Consider the following 18,223-nt stretch of genomic DNA (forward strand, 5'->3'; position numbering starts at 1 on the left):
ACATGTTCAACTCCACCTAAAAATAATGTTCACAAGGGTTTGAAGGGTTTTAAAACGTAATATATATATACAAACGCTCGTATTGACAAGCTCTACAACTTTCATAAAGGGGTCAACTTCGAAATTCGTTACCATAATCCATAAAACCTAGATTTATATTTAACTGTCGATTGTCGTTTACTTTTACGCTCCATTCTTCTCACCGGATTTCGTTTTTTGAGATTTTCTTTTTTCAAAATATGATCATTTAGCGAATGCAAAAAATAAACGATCTGGATCGTTGATATCATGCTTAAATTTTTACAATTAGTGAAAATATTGCTTGAATTTTATACAGTCTCTAGAAGCTATATAACATCAATTCATATTTCAATTAATCGTAAATATCAAAATGTAAGATCAACGATCAGGAATCGTTCATCTATCTTTTTGAAGTGAAGAAGAGTAAATGGGAGAAATGAAGACCAGCAACTTGCTGCTGGTTCTGCATGAACCATTCATCTTTATGCATCCACTAGAAAATAATGTTTTCAAAAAAGAAAATCTCAAAAACAAAAAAAGAAATCCGGTGAGAAGAATGGAGTGTAAACGTAATCAACAATCGACGGTTAAGTATAAATCTAGGGTTTATGGATTATGGTGTCAAATTTTGGAGTTGACCCTTTTACGAAAGTTTTAGAGCTTGTCATTACTAGGGTTTATATATATACATACACACACATATGTGTGTGTGTGTGTGTATTTACATTTTCACCTGTACATTAATTATTATTAATTTTGCGGCTTTTTAGCCAAATTGGTCACTGAGATTTGCATAACTTCTCACTTTGGTCCTTGAGATTTCAAATCAATAAAAGTGGTCCCTGAGATTGTCCATCATTCATCATTTTGGTTTTTCCGTTAAAAGCTCTGTTAAGTGTCCCGAAGCTTTTGGAGGGAAGTTTCGGCAATATTCAAAGCTTCGCAACTCAATCATTTCTTAACTAAATTCGACTCATAATATATTAAAATGAAGATATGAAAGTGTAGAATAAGATTATACCTATTTGGAAGCCCAATGGTTGTCAGAGATGGTCAGAAAATAGCCTCAAAGTTGACTGGTAAACTTTAAACTCGCTAGAAACTGGGTAAACTTTAAACGTTCATAACTTCTTCAATACTTAGCGAAATCAAGTGATTCAAAACGAAAATCATATTTCTCAACGAGACAAAGAGAATGGTACATTTTCTGACGGCTAACTCGTCGTGGTTTGGCCGAAAAACGGCTCGAAAGTGGCTAACTCGAGAACAAGACAGCCACTTTCAAGCAGTTTTCCAGTCAAACCACTACGAGTTAGCTAAAAAAGGTACTATTCTCTTCGTCTCATCGAGAAGTATAATTTTCATTTTTGAATCACTTTATTTCATTGAGTATTGAAGAAGTTATGAACGTTTAAAGTTTACCCAATTTTCGACGAGTTTTCCAATTTTCCCTCGGACCAGTCAACTTTGAGGCTATTTTCCGACCATCTCTGGCAACCATTAGGCTTCCAAATAGGTATAATCTTATTCTACATTTTCCTATCTTCATTTTGATATATTATGGGTTGAATTTGGTTAAAAAACAATTGAGTTACGAAGCTTTGAAAATTGCCCAAACTTCCGGCCAAGAGCTCCAGGACACTTAACGGAGTTTTTAACGGAAGGACCAAAATGATGGATGGTGGACATTCTCAGGGACCACTTCTATTGATTTGAAATCTCAGGAACCAAAGTGAGGAGTTATGCAAATCTCAGGGACCATTTTGGCTAAAAAGCCTTAATTTTGCACTCAAACAAAAAACATTATTCATGAGGTTTGGAGGGTTTTGAAAATCCAAATGATGATATAATCATCGTTCAAGCGTAGAGGATGTAATCATGAGTGTTTGTATATTTCTTTTTTTACATTTTTCACACTTGTATATTAATTATCATTAATTTTTATTTATTTTGAACTCCTCTAAAAACATTATCCTCGAGAGTTTGGATGTTGTTAAAAATCTAAACAACGATGTACACATCATCAAAGTGTAGAGGATGCGGTCCTGAGAGTTTGCCAGGTCTAGTGGTGAGAGTTATTGATTACTGGAATAAAGTGGTTGGCATTGGTTATTTATAGAGAACAGAGAAGTAACCCTAGGGAACAAGTTCATTGAACCTATTAGTAGAGTGTTACCTAGCTTGCACACTGATGGAGGAATGTTCCTCTGAGATTCCTAAATATGTTTCAGAGAATCTTGCCATGTTAAGAAACTGATAGGCAGTCACTTAGTATTAAGGTTTAATAGTATTCCTCTTCATTTGTAAGTGAGAGGTCTTAGGTTTAATTCTCACTAAAAGCGAATTTGAACCACATTATTGCTAGCTCATTATGAGGCTCAAGCCCACCGCTCCTCCTTAGTGTGGATAATATTGTTTATTAAAAAAAAGACTGATAGGCAAGCCCATTACATATTAGGGTAATCTACGCATGTCACATGGCGATCGACTTGAACCCTTTGAGATGAATTGGGCCTGGGGTCTATCGATTGTGGGATCCTAGGGCCCTTGTAGAGAATGTAGTTCGTTAGCCGTTAGGGTTTGACTATTGTTCTACGTATTCCGTCGAGGGCAATAGTCATATTTGATAAACTGTACACATCACGTGTTCTTATTTATTGTGGCGTCTACGCGTTTGAACTTAAAAAATATATTAAATGAAGTGTTATATGTAAAACGAATATCAACTAATTCTTTCGGGTAATGTTGACATTTCGTGTTATGATCATGTGAATGTACAATTTCTTTTTATCATAATCATAGCTTTCATTAACTTGAGAAGATATTTCATCAACAGAAAGAGAGAAAACAACCAAGACAAAGCGTCAAAATTTTGAACAACTGAGAACATTTCCAAAGGAGATACCAAAGTGTCAAAATCATCACTAACAGTAAAAAAGGCAGCAACAATACTTTCCTATTTTACCCATGCTTATTTTGTATTATTACAGGTCTTCCATGTCTGCTCGGTTTGGTCTACCTGCCGTTGCTTCAGTTCGAGACGTTCGCATGCTCTCTCTCTAAACCGGATGTTCCTCTTCCTTCTCTTCATCCTCCCCTAACTTCCTCCACGATAACGTTTGGATTAAATTCCCCATTTATGTTGCTACAAACATGAGGATGCAGCCCAAATTTCTTGCACCTTATTCTACCACTATTGTGATATTTTCCACCCCAAGTTTGCGTTGATTTGTTTTTCTAGGTTTTGGCAAAAAAGTGGTAATTGTAGATTTTGATATTGAAGGGTTAATCGTTTGGAAAAATGATAAAAAGGGCGAAAAGATATTTTTATAGTGATTGGGGGTTTTGTGTGACTGTATTATTGTTCAGTTGAATCCCCAAGAGACCAACAGGGGATTAGTGATGTTCTATTTGAATTGCAGTTCATTAGGGACATTTTTATTAAAGTAGAAGAAGGAATAGCTTATAAGGTTAGACAATTTTACATTCAACTGAACACTAAACCCAACCTAAACCGCTGAATATATATGCATTCTTATCATTTGTTTCCATAGTTTTTCCTTTTTATTCTTCCCTACTATTGTAATAATTTCATTGTCCCAGGATTGTGTTAAATTTTTCAGTGCAACTTTGTATGATTTCTGATCATTTCATGTCTTAGATTCAAAATTTGTAAGGATGTTGGACCCAAAGAAGAAGATAGCCATCAGTTGATAAGGAAAAGGTGAAATACCTTTATGTAATGAATTTATTTATTTATTTATACTCCTTCCAACATATAAAAAACATCAACTGTGTGTGTCATACTTTTTTTATTTAGCTTTGAGTTATCATTTATGATACTGTAATGGATTTGTTCTCATAATTCATGTCAAGGCATTTGACTCTACTGGTTCCATGTTTAAGTCAAAAAAATTCATATGTTGCTTTTGCAGTTTGATTAGCAGTTGCTAATTAGAATTGGCTAATTCTTCTTCATGTAAGTATATCAATTGTATGATGAGGCTAATTAGAATTAGTCAGCTGATGGATTTGTTAAGATGTTTAAGTAGTAGTAATTAAATCCAAAAGTTGTTTGGCAATGAAGAAGAAAGAAGAGTGAAATACTGAGGAACAAGTGAAAAGTTGGGACATGAAAAACAACATATTTTCCTATTTTTATGTGTATTATATCCATATAAACATCTTAATTCCAAACTTTTGCTATCTAATATATTCTACAAGCACCTATCTTTTGTTCCTTATTTAACATAAGGATGTAAATAGATTTTTATAATTTCACACATTTAAAACAATTTTAAAACTGCAGCATCGAGCGGGCATGCGTTGCTAGTTAATTACTAAATGCATCTTATTAATTTTATTATTGTTTTTTTTCACATTTATTATAATAGGTTAATGCAATAAAATAATAGTTTAATTGGACATATCGTGTGGAGAGCAAAACTTTAAAAGATGTCAAAGTGTCACATAGGCTATCAAATTTAAAATTTATGTTAAAAATTTGACATCTTAAAAGATGCCCTAATAGCACAATAAGTTAAATAAAGTCGCCAGTGACAAACATTTTGCCTTAAACAACCTTTGCAAAACTCATATTCCGACTAAATCACAATGTAGTCCTTAGCATTCGTCATCTAAACCACGACTTCCCAACATTTTTGTTAGGTATAACTCTAATGTTGCAAATGTACTCAAACTTTAAGGGTAATAATGAGATTTCTATGGGATTTTTCTAGTAACTAGCATGCATATAAAATTCTAAATTTATATACATAAGCAACGGAAGCATATTATCACATATTATCAAAGCTAGTCATGCAAATCCCCTTTAAGAAGTATAGGTTCATTTATGATGCATCAAACAAAATATTGAAGAACAAAGTGAAGGTTGAGTTTTATACCTCTTGATCTAAACTTTATACCAAGGATGGACCACCTCCAAGGTCTTTGTTCTTGGAACTCCTTGAGTTTAGCCTCCCTCCTTGTTTCCTCCGCCTTGATAGATTTGGAACTCCTTTGATTCTCATGTAGTCTCTAAAGTAGAAGACCTCTAAAGATCCACTCACTAGTGTAGTGAGATGGATGTTGGAATAACCAAAGGGAGAAGAGATGATTAGCTATATCCCCTCTTGGTGGCCGGCTATGTATGTGTGGAGAGAGAGAAACTTGTTTTTCTCTAGTTGAAAAAGAACACACAAAAGTCCTAATGAAACTTTTTTCATTCAACTCTCTTTATAAAGGTAAAAGAAGTAAGTCAACTAATTGACTATTTCTCTCTCTTCTTACCTCATCTTTTGCCGGGCCTTAGTGTAGGTTTGGACTTTGGGTTTTTATCATTTCAAGTCATCCTATGCTTGAATAAAAAGCCAATGGGTGGTTTGGGCTGATAGGCCTGAATGAACCCAAACTTTTCTTTAAGCCCAAAACGATCTTTCATCCCTTCTATGTTTTCTTTAGACTTTCTAATTAGTCATAGCACTTAATTAATCCAATTAATTAATTTCGTCATCATTTAGTTGTCTTACCACAAGAGTGTATCGGTATACAATCATTTTAGGTTCTAATTAGCGAGGCAATGAGGTGATTGGTACCAATCCAATTGATTAGTATTTATCCAATAACTCAATGAATTAAAGCTTACTTTTAATTCTCCATCATCTTTGATGACTACTTATTTAATTATCTAGAAGAACCCACAAGACATGAGTAACATCTAACCATATATCATGGCTACCCAAGCTAATGTAGAATTTGGTCGGATAACCTATTAAGTTGGAATTACAATGTAATTTGATCATTCTCTAATACTGACACCGAATTTGGACCCGTCTAATTATCATGGTGCATTCATCATATTTAATTTAAAGATGGTTTGTATTTTCATTTAAGTTCATGATTAGTCTTACATTAAGTTTATGCTTAGTAACCTCTTCATGGAAGGTAGAAGGTTGTTCCATGCCTAGCTAATTAAAACCACTACTCATGTATGGAAATCATCCAAAACTTAAGAATTACTTTTTAAATTTGGTTTAGTGAAGAGTGTTTTTCTTCCTATCCATAAACTCTTATCTCTTTGGTGGATTCCTTAGAGTGACGAGTTGTTTATCTTTGAGCGTTCACTTGTTGTTTCTCTTTGATCTCCATTATCCAGTGTCAAATTGGTAATCAGAGCTCTACTCGATCATGGTTGGGAGGTGTGGGCGTTATGGAGACTGAAAAACTCGGCATGACTCACCACATCGTGAGAAAGATCTACGTGACATTAAGATGGACGACCTAAGGAGGCAACCGCAGCAGCTCTAGCTGTGTCTTGAGCGTTACGAACCTCTGGAACATGATGATCCCCGTCATGAAACAGGGAATGATAAATTCAAAGAAAATCTTTTTGTAGGTGACAAATTTCTAAATCTTAATCTTCCTCTAAAGTTTGATCTTTGTCTAAGCAGTTCCTGTGAAATTTGTTGTGGTATATGTCGATATAATTTTGTCTATGATGATGGTGAAGATGAGCATGCAATTGATGTGGTTGACCAAGACATTTTTCAGTCTCTGTTAGTTTTTATTTATTATAATGGTGATGAAGATGTGATTACAATGGTTAAAGAATTCCAGAAACAGCTATATAATGAGGCATAAGTTGTTGGTATCCGTAGAATGCGTGATGATTTTTGGGAAGATTTCATTGTTCGAGATATGAGAAGGAAACCATGGAATAGAAGTTTTCAGTATGATTTGAATTATTTATACTCAATCCCAAGTTATCAATATGAAGTGATTTAGAAGCACTTTCCCAAGGTGATTGTTTTTAGGGGAAATAAATTAGTACGTGCATGGTTTGGAAGAATGTGGAAAATCAAAAGTTCTCTGTATTGTTTTGTTTCTTGGAATTTTTCAAGGTTTTCAAATTTATTGGTGTTAAATTGGATGAAGTGGAAACTGTTAATTAGGCATCAGAAAGATCGAGGAAGACTAAACAAAACTCTAGGGCGAAGCGTATGACACTGAATTTGGACCTGTCTAATTATCATGGTGCATTCATCATATTTAATTTAAAGATGGTTCATATTTTCATTTAAGTTCATGATTAGTCTTTACATTAAGTTTATGCTTAGTAACCTCTTCATGGAAGGTAGAATGTTGTTCCATGCCTAGCTATTTAAAACCGCTACTCATGTATGGAAATCATCCAGAAATTAAGAATTACTTTTAAACTTGGCTTAGTGAAGAGTGTTTTTCTTCCTATCCATAAACTCTTATCTCTTTGGTGGATTCCTTGGAGTGGTGAGTTGTTTATCTTTGAGCGTTCACTTGTTGTTTCTCTTAATGTCAAACCCCTAATGTGATTATACCAATTTATATGATTCAATTGAGTCATATAGGAACGTCTTCCATCATTACGCTCGATACTTCGGCCAAAGATTCCCAAATCATATCTAAGAATGTTCTTCCTCTCATAACGAGGATTAGAGATCCCTTATTGATCATTCACATGCCTCTGAGAATAAATCACTGACCCAAAAAATTCATAGAACACATCCAAGATGAGATGTAGTCATGTCTCATTATCAAATGATCAACAACGTATCCCCAAGATAACTATAATGTCTCGAGTCAAAGGATTACTTACATTATTCCAACTAGTAGAGTTACTTGCTTGACATGTGAGTAGACCTCCATGCAAGTACTCTCGTTTGATTGTGTTCAGTGAACTCATTCCCTTAATGAGCACTTACATACCTGTCTTAGTGTCACTACATGAATGGCTTGAGACTTTCCATCCTTCCCATTTGAAGGGGACATAGTATGTACTGGTCTATGTATTGTCAGTGTCCTTCTAACAATCCTATGACTATGAACCTTTTGGACATTATGGTTATGTGAAGAAGGTTTATGCAGTCTAACATCATTAGATTACTTCTTCCATCGATCCATTGTTCATAGATTCACTATTTTGGACATATATTGTTTATTGAGATAGTCCTAATGAGTGACTTTGCCCTTTTGCTGTATTAGAGTTATCTACATATACAGACATGATCTTGAAAGGTTTCTTCCAAAGATTGACTTTCAGGGCATATTTCCAACAAAACTTTATCCTATAGTGTAGTGAGGCGTGGTGAGTTTTGAAATGACTTGAAAATTTCGTAGCTAAGGTCATATCGTGGACCTCCAAGATATTTCGGTGTTCCCTTAAGGTAAAGACAAAACCATTTTGGAATGTAACTTGTGCATATTAGACAGATAGTCCCAGTCAACGAATCTCATAATGTAGGCATCTTTTCAAGAACCAATGGGGTATGATTCATTCTAAGATTCATAAGGATAGAGTAAGCCCAATTATGTAGTAAAGGAAAACGCCATTAACACCAATATGGTGGTGGCATGTAGGCGTAGTGCTGCTTTATGCCAAAAGATTATCAACACTTATATATCTGGTCTAGTGCTTTGAACTAAGTACAATAAACACCAATTGCACTTAGATATGAAACGTTAGACTCTATAACCTTCGCCAAGGTCTCATTTGCATCTAGTGTACAATCAAAAGTATACTCGAAAGCAACATTTTCTGAGTGTAGTTCGACTGGTGGACCATAATATTGTAAGAACTATGCTTAACACTTCAGGTCGAGGTAATGTCGAGTTTTCCCAAGATCATTTATCTCAAAGTTCGACTTTAGATGCGAGTCAGTTTTCTCAAGTTCTTTTGAAATCTTAGTGATATTCATGTTATTGACATAAACTACAACTTTAGCAATTTCAGATTTTGTATACGCAGGGGCATATATCCCTAACTAATCAAATATTCACTTAGTCAGGTATACCACATCCGTCCAGATTGTTCCGCATCTTTAAAGTGAAAACCTCATATGAATTAAGAGAGTGTTATGTGGTTTAAAACTATTTGAATTAGTACATGTAAGTCATTAGGAAACTTCCATGTAGATTTAGTATCATGATCTCAAGATACATTACAACCACGTCTGTAATGATGCAATCAATCACATGACATATAAGAGAAGCGTTGTGCCATACGACATCATTATATTGCATTATTTCATTCATCTCATTTGACATAGATTGTGTTTCTTTCTAATTGATCAATCAATTCTAAGTTGTCACTAATCAATATAACGCGGTTTGATATCATTATATTTCATTTATGTCTGTAAGTACCATATAAGTGAAAACATCATTGATAATAATCTTAATTTAATTCCATATCTTATCTAAACCAGTATACTTAACCAAGAACTTCAGGTCTCGAGAATCTGGATTAATCTTATGAGATGGAAATGATTGAGACAGTGATCAAGGAAGGGATTTGTTTGTACTATATTCATTCACTTATGTGGATGCGAATCATTCAAACCAAGTGATTTGTCATGCTTCCGGCGAAGGGTTTATTAATTACCCTGTTTCATTTAATTTACTTATGATATTTGATTTAGTTTTCTTTCTTTGATATCAGGTACTAAAGAAGTAAGACATGGCAATTGCTAATCTTCAAGCTAAAATGGCAAATCTTACTTCTCAATTGTCACAGTACATCGAAAAGACCACAATACAAAGCACCCCTACATTCGATGTGTCATATACACAAGGATATCAAGCAAATCAATGTCCACAGACAGATTGGAATAATCATTTAAACTCTATGTGGTGGGAATCTCAACAAGTTCAACATGAAGGACATTGGCAGCCATATAAGGAGTTTGATTCACGACCTGCGCAGCCACCACAACCTTATATACAATATGCCCAACCAAACTCAGGTTCGTCAATAGATTATGATCAAATTCTTGATTAATTAAATTGTTTGGCGCATGGCTCACAAAATCAAGCTAAGGAGGCTCAACAAGGAAAATTTTGGTGCCATTGCCGGGGATTGCTAATCCCTTGTTGTTTTTTTTTATTTATTTTCGTGTGTTTTTGTTTCTAGTTTTTTACCTTGTTTTGTTTTCTTGTTTTTAGGTACTAGTTTATGACTCAGAGTTCTCAACCGGTTCGTGAGCATATCTTTGACTTTAATGACGATTTCGAGCGGACTTTGAGAAGGAAGAGGAATCAACAAGAATCCAATCCACCTAGCCTTAACCCCATGCTTGAAGAAGAAGAAGTAGTAGTAGAAGAAGAGCCCATGGCTCAGAATTTTAAGAAAGCACAAGTCATGCTAGTGGACAATCGAACAATCAAGGAACTTTCCGCTTTGGGATGGGACAATGCCATGCCCCTATGCATCCAATACCCTATGACTGCTCAAGGGAAAACTGAAGAGTTCGAGTTGAAGTCCAGTTTGCTACATCACATTCCAAAGTACCATGGGCTGTCCATGGAGGATCCAAACAAGCATTTAAAGGAATTTGAAGTGGTTTGCTCAAGCATGACTCCAGTCAACGTCGATGGAAGCATATTGAAGATGAAAGCTTTTCCATTCTCTCTAATGGATAAGGCTAAAGATTGGTTGTATGAATTAGCTCCCGGAACTATCACATCTTGGGAGAGCATGAAAAGAGCATTCTTGGAGAAGTTCTTTCCAACATCCAGAATCATTTTTTTTGAGGAAGTGGATTGGTGGTATTTAACAAAATCAAGAAGAATCCTTTCCGGCATACTATGAACGTTTCAAAGCTCTTGTTGCATCATGTCCCCAACATCAAATGAAAGAAGAGCTTATCATTCAATATTTCTACGAATGACTTCTTCCTATTGAAAGATAAATGTTAGACGCTTCAGCGGGATGTGCTTTGGTGGACAAAACACCTATAGCTGCCAAGACCCTAATTGCCAACCGAGCCCTAAATGCACAACAATATGAAGGTGTTGGACAATGGGAGACCCTACGACAACAACACCAAGTTAATGACGTAAGTGCAATTTCTGAAATTCAATCTCAATTAGCTAACCTCACTACCCTTGTGTCACAGGTTGTGGCTGGATCTAAAACACACAAAATGTAGCCATATATGGAGTGTGTTCGATGCAAGGACATCTTAATGACCAATCCTATCAATTGATTGAAAATGGAGGATGGGAAACTGCCCATGCTGTGGGCTATCAAGGACCAAATCAGCCACGAAATGATCCATACTCCAACACTTACAATCCGGGGTGGAAAGATCATCCAAATTTCAGATGGAGAGAGCCACAACAACCTACCCAACAAGGAGGATTTCGACAACCACCCTCTGGTGTTTCCAAGACCATATGCATTACCACAACCTTCAACACAATCTGCCCAAACCAATTCAGGTTCATCTTTGGATAATGATACACTCCTTAAATTACTAACTTCATTGACTCAGGGCCAACAAAATCAAGCCAATGAGATGAATGAAGTCAAAAAGCAAATTGGGCAGATGGCGGAGTTTATGGGGCAGTTTAGAGAAGAAGGAAAACTACCTAGCTTCACCATTGTCAATCCAAAAGGGGGCTTTGAATCTGCTAAAGCAATCACATTGAGAAGTGGAAAAGAAGTAGGAACTGATCCCCAACCATCTAAATATGCCCAAAAGAGGACGAAAAGTTGCAAATCGAAGAGGAAGAACAAAGCAAGGCCACGGCAAGGAATGAAGCAACCTTGTCGTAGTCTCCTACATTCCCTAATCCATCCAATCTGTCCACCACAGGTAAGAAAGGTTCAAATTCTATTAATTCTTACCCTATTCCACCCAATGTACCCTTCCCTCGCAGATTCATGCAAACAAAAAAGGAAGAAAGTGACAAAGATATTCTTGAGACATTTAGGAAGGTACAAGTCAATATTCCACTCTTGGATACAATCAAACAAGTCCTTAAGTATGCCAAGTTCTTGAAAGAACTTTGCACCACCAGAAAGAGGATTTCAAACAAGGAGGTGGTAAGGTGAGAATGTTTCAGCCATCTTGCAACGTAAAATGCCCCCTAAATGCAAAGATCTGGGTAGTTTTACAATTCCTTGTGTTATAGGCAATACTCGCTTTGAACATGCCATGTTAGACTTAGGTGCATCTATTAATATCATGCCCTATTCAATTTATGCATCTATGAACTTAGGTGAGCTGAAAAATGATGGGGTAATTATTCAATTAGTCGATAGATCTAATGTCTATCCAAAAGAAGTTTTGGAGGATGTTTTAGTGTAGGTTAATCACTTGATATTTCCTGCTGATTTCTATGTGCTTGAGATGGAAGATTCAGCTCATTCTTCCTCATTGCCTATTCTACTTGGAAGGTCATTCATGAAAACAGCCCGCACCAAGATAAATGTGTTCAAGGGGATATTATCCATGGAATTTGATGCGGAAATTATTGATTTCAATCTTTCTGAAACTATAAAGTATCTTAGTGATGATCATTCTTGTTGACAACTGTAGTATGGATAAGTAGGGATCATTCTAAACTGCGGATTATGAGGGGTTGCTAATCTACTCTAAACTGACTCAAAAACTCAAAAACAAACTTAAAAACACTTAACTAGACTCTAATGATTCGAAACAAACTTAGGGGGCGTTTGTTGCACCGGACTGTCTCGGACTGGACTAGCTGCAAGAACTAAGCTGGACTGACTTAGATTAGACTAAGCTGGACTAGCTTAGTGAAGCGTTTGGTGCAGTGTCGGACTAAGAAGCAGATAATTAACAAACTATACTATTATATTATTTAATACATATTATAATATATTTTTTATTATTGATTTAACATTTTTCTTTTTTTCTTTTCTTAAAAACTCTACTCTTTCTGGAAACTTCTCACTTCTCCTTATTGGCTCTGTCCCAATCCCTCCTTATCACTCTCTTTCTCCCTATTTTTCTCTATATCTCTCTTGTCCCCAAACTTGTTTTCTCCATCAAAATTGTTTGCAGAGATGACTGGAGCAAAGGATTGCCATTGCAAGTCTACAACAATGTTTCATAACTCTGTTACTGTGCTGTCAATCATTTCACTGATTCAATAGCAAGTTAGCAACGAAAGATGTTATATTTGTCTATTCAATTAGCCAGATTCGAAGTGAGAACTTTATGCCAAGCTATTAGAACTTCATTCATTTGTGCTATATGGGCAGTAGTTAATAAAAAAAAATTTCTTTCAATTTTGGTGGTTGGAGTTTGAGATTAGGCAGTGGGTGTGTCCGCGCGGTTGTGAGTTGCAGTTGTCCCCTTGGCTCGAGCCACGGAAGAGCAAGCGTCGCCGACTGTATGGCCACGGTGATAGTGCTGTAGAAGAAAGAATGGAAAGCCCAGGGAATGGAACGGGATTTAGAAAGGGGAAGCTCGAGTCTTGTTGTCATCCTCGTCTTCATTTTAGTCCTGCTTAATACCTTGCAAAAGCTCGGGACTCGTTAACGAGGTTTAGCGAAGCGGAGACTGCCTCCTAGTCGAGGCGAGTCTCATTTACTTTAGTCCAGACCCTTACCAAATGTAGGATTATAATTCTACTTAAGCCAATCCAAGCTAGTCCCACTTAAGGAGGTGTAACAAACGCCCTCTTAAAAGACTCAAAACAGCTTAAAACAACTACATAGACTCTACTAGACACTAGGAATGACTTTGGATGAAAATTGATTTTAACTTGACTCAAAACACTTAAAAACACAAACTAAGACAGATTCTAACTAATTTGACACACTAACGTAAAAGGGATTGGTTTTTGGACAAAATTAAAGTGAATTAAAGACTTAAACAAAGTTTGACGAATTTGGTGAATTAAATGGATGATGGGCTAGCTAGAGGGTCATTCTCCACACATGACACACTTGCATACAAATCAATCTCTAGTTACTTTTTCGATAAACCATGACTGACAATGCCCCAGATTAACCATGCCATCACTAATTAACCCTCAAATTTTCCTTAAGTCATTGAATTGGATGGGATACGCATCATCAACCCAAATCATTCTTCAATAGTCCCCTACATGCATATTATAATAGAAATACAATCAAAGATCATTAAGCTCTATGAAAATCATAAGCATTGACAAAACATTTGTAACTATGACATCATGATACTCATGTTAGGAATTTAACTTAAAGCGATCATGACCAGCGACCTTCACTACTTGTGAATATAAGTTTGTAACGATTATGTGAAACTCCCTTATATTCTAGCATCAGATTCAAGTATACAAACTAAGTAGGCCTCCTTAATCAACATTCAAGAATAAGTTTTGAATAAAGCAGTTAAGCAAATTGCGTTCACACTTTATGAAATCACAACTAGAATTAGTCAATTCATACTGCTAATATGATCATGGTTTCAAAATTCCCCCTAGCTATAAGGGGTTTAGCTGCTCATGTTCACAAAACAAAGATAATTAAACTTAAACATTGAAAACAAAGAATGAAAACACCTAAAAACGCTCGAACAATCCAATCTTGAATGGCAAGCACGTCCAAGGGTCCTCCTTCTTCTTCTTTGCTGCAGCACAAGGTGTAGGATGATGGATGAGTGGTGAATTGTGGTGGTGGATGGATGTAGGTGAGTTATGGTGAAGGATGGATTGATGGGATCTTTTTGCGGCAAAGAAAGAGATTTTATATTTATAGGGTGAATGGACATGGCTTGGTTTAAGAAAGAATTAAAACTTAGCTATTATAGTTCCACAATCAAAAGCGATAAGTAACAATCTGAAATTAATAGGAAATAGGAAAAGGATGTGCGGTAGAGAAAGGGAAAGAAAGGGGAAGGTTATCCCTTGTGCGGCAAGGAAAGGGAAAGGGAAAGGGGAGGTGTGGCATCCCTCTTTGACTGGGATTAATCTTCCAAAATCTTGTAATTAAATGTCCTACTATCTTTAGGAAGCCTCCTTGTGGCTGGGACCTTGGTAGATTAGGATTGGGATTTGACTAAGTCAAAATAAGGTAGTTTGACTAGTCAATCCTTTTTATTGCTGGATTCCTTGTCCTCCTTTGTCTTGAATTTATTTTCTTCTTTTCTTTGGCACATTCCTTTGGTCTTCAATTTCGTCCAACCACTTTGCTCGAAGCATATGCTATCCATTCCATGCCCAAAACTACTCCAAAAGGCACCGAAATGCACTTTCTTACCACTTTAGCTCTTTGGACCTGAAAACACATGAAAATAGCTTAAAAGACTAAAATAACTAGGAACTAACAACACAAATGCACGAAAACAAGCTAACTACGTCGCATAAATATGCTCCATCAAATTGGACATATTGATTGGCTAGCCGCTTATGTACTCAAATCGACTACTAGGTGCAGCCACCTACCTAGCAACGTCCCATACTTTTTTGGACAACAACATCCGTTAGATTATTTTATCCTTGCAACCATGTTTGCAGTGCGTATATGCAATCTAGTCACGTTTGCTAGATCAAAGAAAACGTCTGGTAACACTATGATGTTCTAAAATAGGGATCGAGATGAGACATAGTGGGGACGTCCATGATAATTCTTTTGGAATGTTGACGTTCTTATCTCCCACTAACGGTGGGAAGACTGTCTCATTGAAGTGATAATTTGCTTAGCTATACAGTAAAAAGATCATGTGCAGGGGCTTAGGAGAACCATAATCGACATTGATTCACATGCTTTTTGTGAGCACCTATAATGGTACATTGCAGTGGCGCAATTTGCACATAAAGTGTACACCTAAAACACACGCAAGTAAGAAACTTCAAAATTGTACCTAGTTGCCAACTGTAAAGCTAAAAATAGGATTAGGTGGCATGGGCCTCAGGCGGACGAACAGAACTAACATAGCCCTGTGCAGAAAACCAAAAGCTTGGTGAGCTCACTACTAAGTGTTCGTACGATCATATAAAGGCGTTTAATGATCGCTTTCTACGAGACTGTTTGAGTGTGATCATAGGGAATCGATCTGTTCAACTTATGCACCCAAGGGAAAATGTAATAATCATCGAATTGATCGATGTGAAGTTTTCGACATTATCTAGACTTCTAGACTCTGTAGATAATTAGGGTGGTGAGTCCGCAACCTAATAATAGGTGCTCAGAGTCTAGCGAAGCAGTATTGGATATGCAAACATATGACCAATGTGTCGATAAGTCAACCAAAACCATAAATATTTTACTAGTCCGCATTTTGGTTGGATTAGTCCACAATTAATCTCTTGAATCCATTATAGAAAGGATGGAGGATCCGTGAAGATGTTATAGTATATAGCCGAGTAATTGGCTTGCCTATTAATGATCTTAGTAATTGGGTCATAGTTTGCCCAATGAAGTTTGGTGAGCATGCTTGGTAAGGTACTCTTTTAGGTACGATGTCCTTACTTTTAGTAAGGGGATGCCCTATACGGTGCATCACAGATCATCCTAGGATGTCCCAAACGTTCATGCCATAACGAAAATTCCTTTGGAATCCCAGATTTATGGCTGGCCACATAGTGGGCGAGAATAGTTGTAATTCATTCAGTAGACGTTCCATCTTCTCTAGAATACACTTTTGGTTATATTCCTAGGAGGTACTAAGGAATTTTACTCCATTTTCTACATTGGTTATAATATGGTAATAGTTTTCTCAAATATCTTTAAAGTGCAAAAGCATTCTTCTGGAATATAGTGAGTATAAGGCTTTCCTTATGGTGAAAAAAATATTAGTATTATTGGACAATATGGTATGGGTAATGCCATGCCCCACAATCAGTTTGGATAAGCGTGAAAAGGTTGTCAGGGGTGATTAGGTATGAAGTTAACACGTATAACCAGACATCTAACATCCCCACAAAATATACCTAAGCATGAGTTAATTGGATTCGTCACAAGTATTAACTTCATCAATTAAATCATATTCGAGAATAATGTTATCCAAACACCAAACTTAAATTCGGGAACATAGAAATAGTTCACAAATTAAACCAAATCTACTAGGGGGTTCGGCCAATGTGGGATTTTATGTCAAAATTTCGCTCTTCCAAACGTGTTAGGTGGAACAAAATTAGTCTCACTAATTATGTGAAATCTCGTTCTTGGATTTCACTATTGCAAACTACGTATGTGTATTAAGGAGTTATTATATTATTTTTGGAATTTATATTAATTGTAGAGTGTTGAGATTGTGTATTCAAAAGATATCAAGGTGAAAAAGCTACAATTAAAAGTTGCCTCTAATTAATTAAGGAGGAAAGGTGGGAGAGAAAAAAATTAGAGACTGTCGAATGGCAGCAACAAAAATGAGGGAGAGTTTCAAGAGGAAAAAGGAGGGGAGATGGTGGCGAATCGGGAGAGGAGAGAGGAAGAAAAATGGCCAATCGGGGGGGGGGGGAACAAGGAGAGAAAGGAGAGGGGTGAGGAGCACCCAAGCTGGACCCATGCACCACACACCCGACCTGGTTTCGAATAGGTGAAATTCCGGCCAACTTCCACCATTTTTCAGGCGATTTTCACCCATCCATCACCTGCAAACTACTTCCACAACCTCCCCTCTTCCAATTCCGCCCAAAAACAAAAGGAATTTGATTGTAGTTTGGTGAAGAAACACCCATGGTTGTTGCAGGGAACCTTGCTCAAAATCCACCAATTGTGAAACGTTTTCCTCCAATTACTACCACCATTAGACTTTCCTTGATGCCTAGAAAAAAGCCCAAACAACTATAGGGACGGTGGAGCACCAGAGGTGACAGATCGAAGCATACCCATTCTAGGGTTGTACCCATGTTTATATACACACACACTATAGTATATTTATATTTATTATTTTTAATCCCACAAATTATGGTTTTTTATTTAAAATCTCATTTATATAAAAAAACTAAAATTTCTAATTTTTAATTTAAAAAATATAGTAACATACATAAAAAGAAATTATCACATTAATTTCAGAGACCTCGATAAAAAATTAAAAACCAACAAGGTTTCAATCAAAGAAAATTCATGGCTAAGGACCACATTCAAAGTCTCCCTTTATATTATAACTAATAAGGAAAACATGCCATTTTGTACTACGGTCTAGTGATATTCCTCTTCACTTGTAATGGAGAGGTTTTAGGTTCGATTCTCGCCAAATGCGAATTTGAACCACATAATTGCTAGCCCTTTGTGAGACTTAGGCCACCCCCTTAGTGTAGATAATATATTTTGTTTTAAAAAAAAACACTATAAAAAGAAATATATAATAGAATTGAATTGAAAAATCAAATAGAAAAAAAAGGTAAATTATATTTTACCACCTTAATCTTGGATCACGTAACAATTTCATACATCATCTTTTAATTATTACAATATCTTTTAATTATT

The sequence above is a fragment of the Malus domestica genome, chromosome 15 (assembly GCF_042453785.1).
Source record: "Malus domestica chromosome 15, GDT2T_hap1".
In the NCBI taxonomy this organism is placed as follows: domain Eukaryota; kingdom Viridiplantae; phylum Streptophyta; class Magnoliopsida; order Rosales; family Rosaceae; genus Malus; species Malus domestica.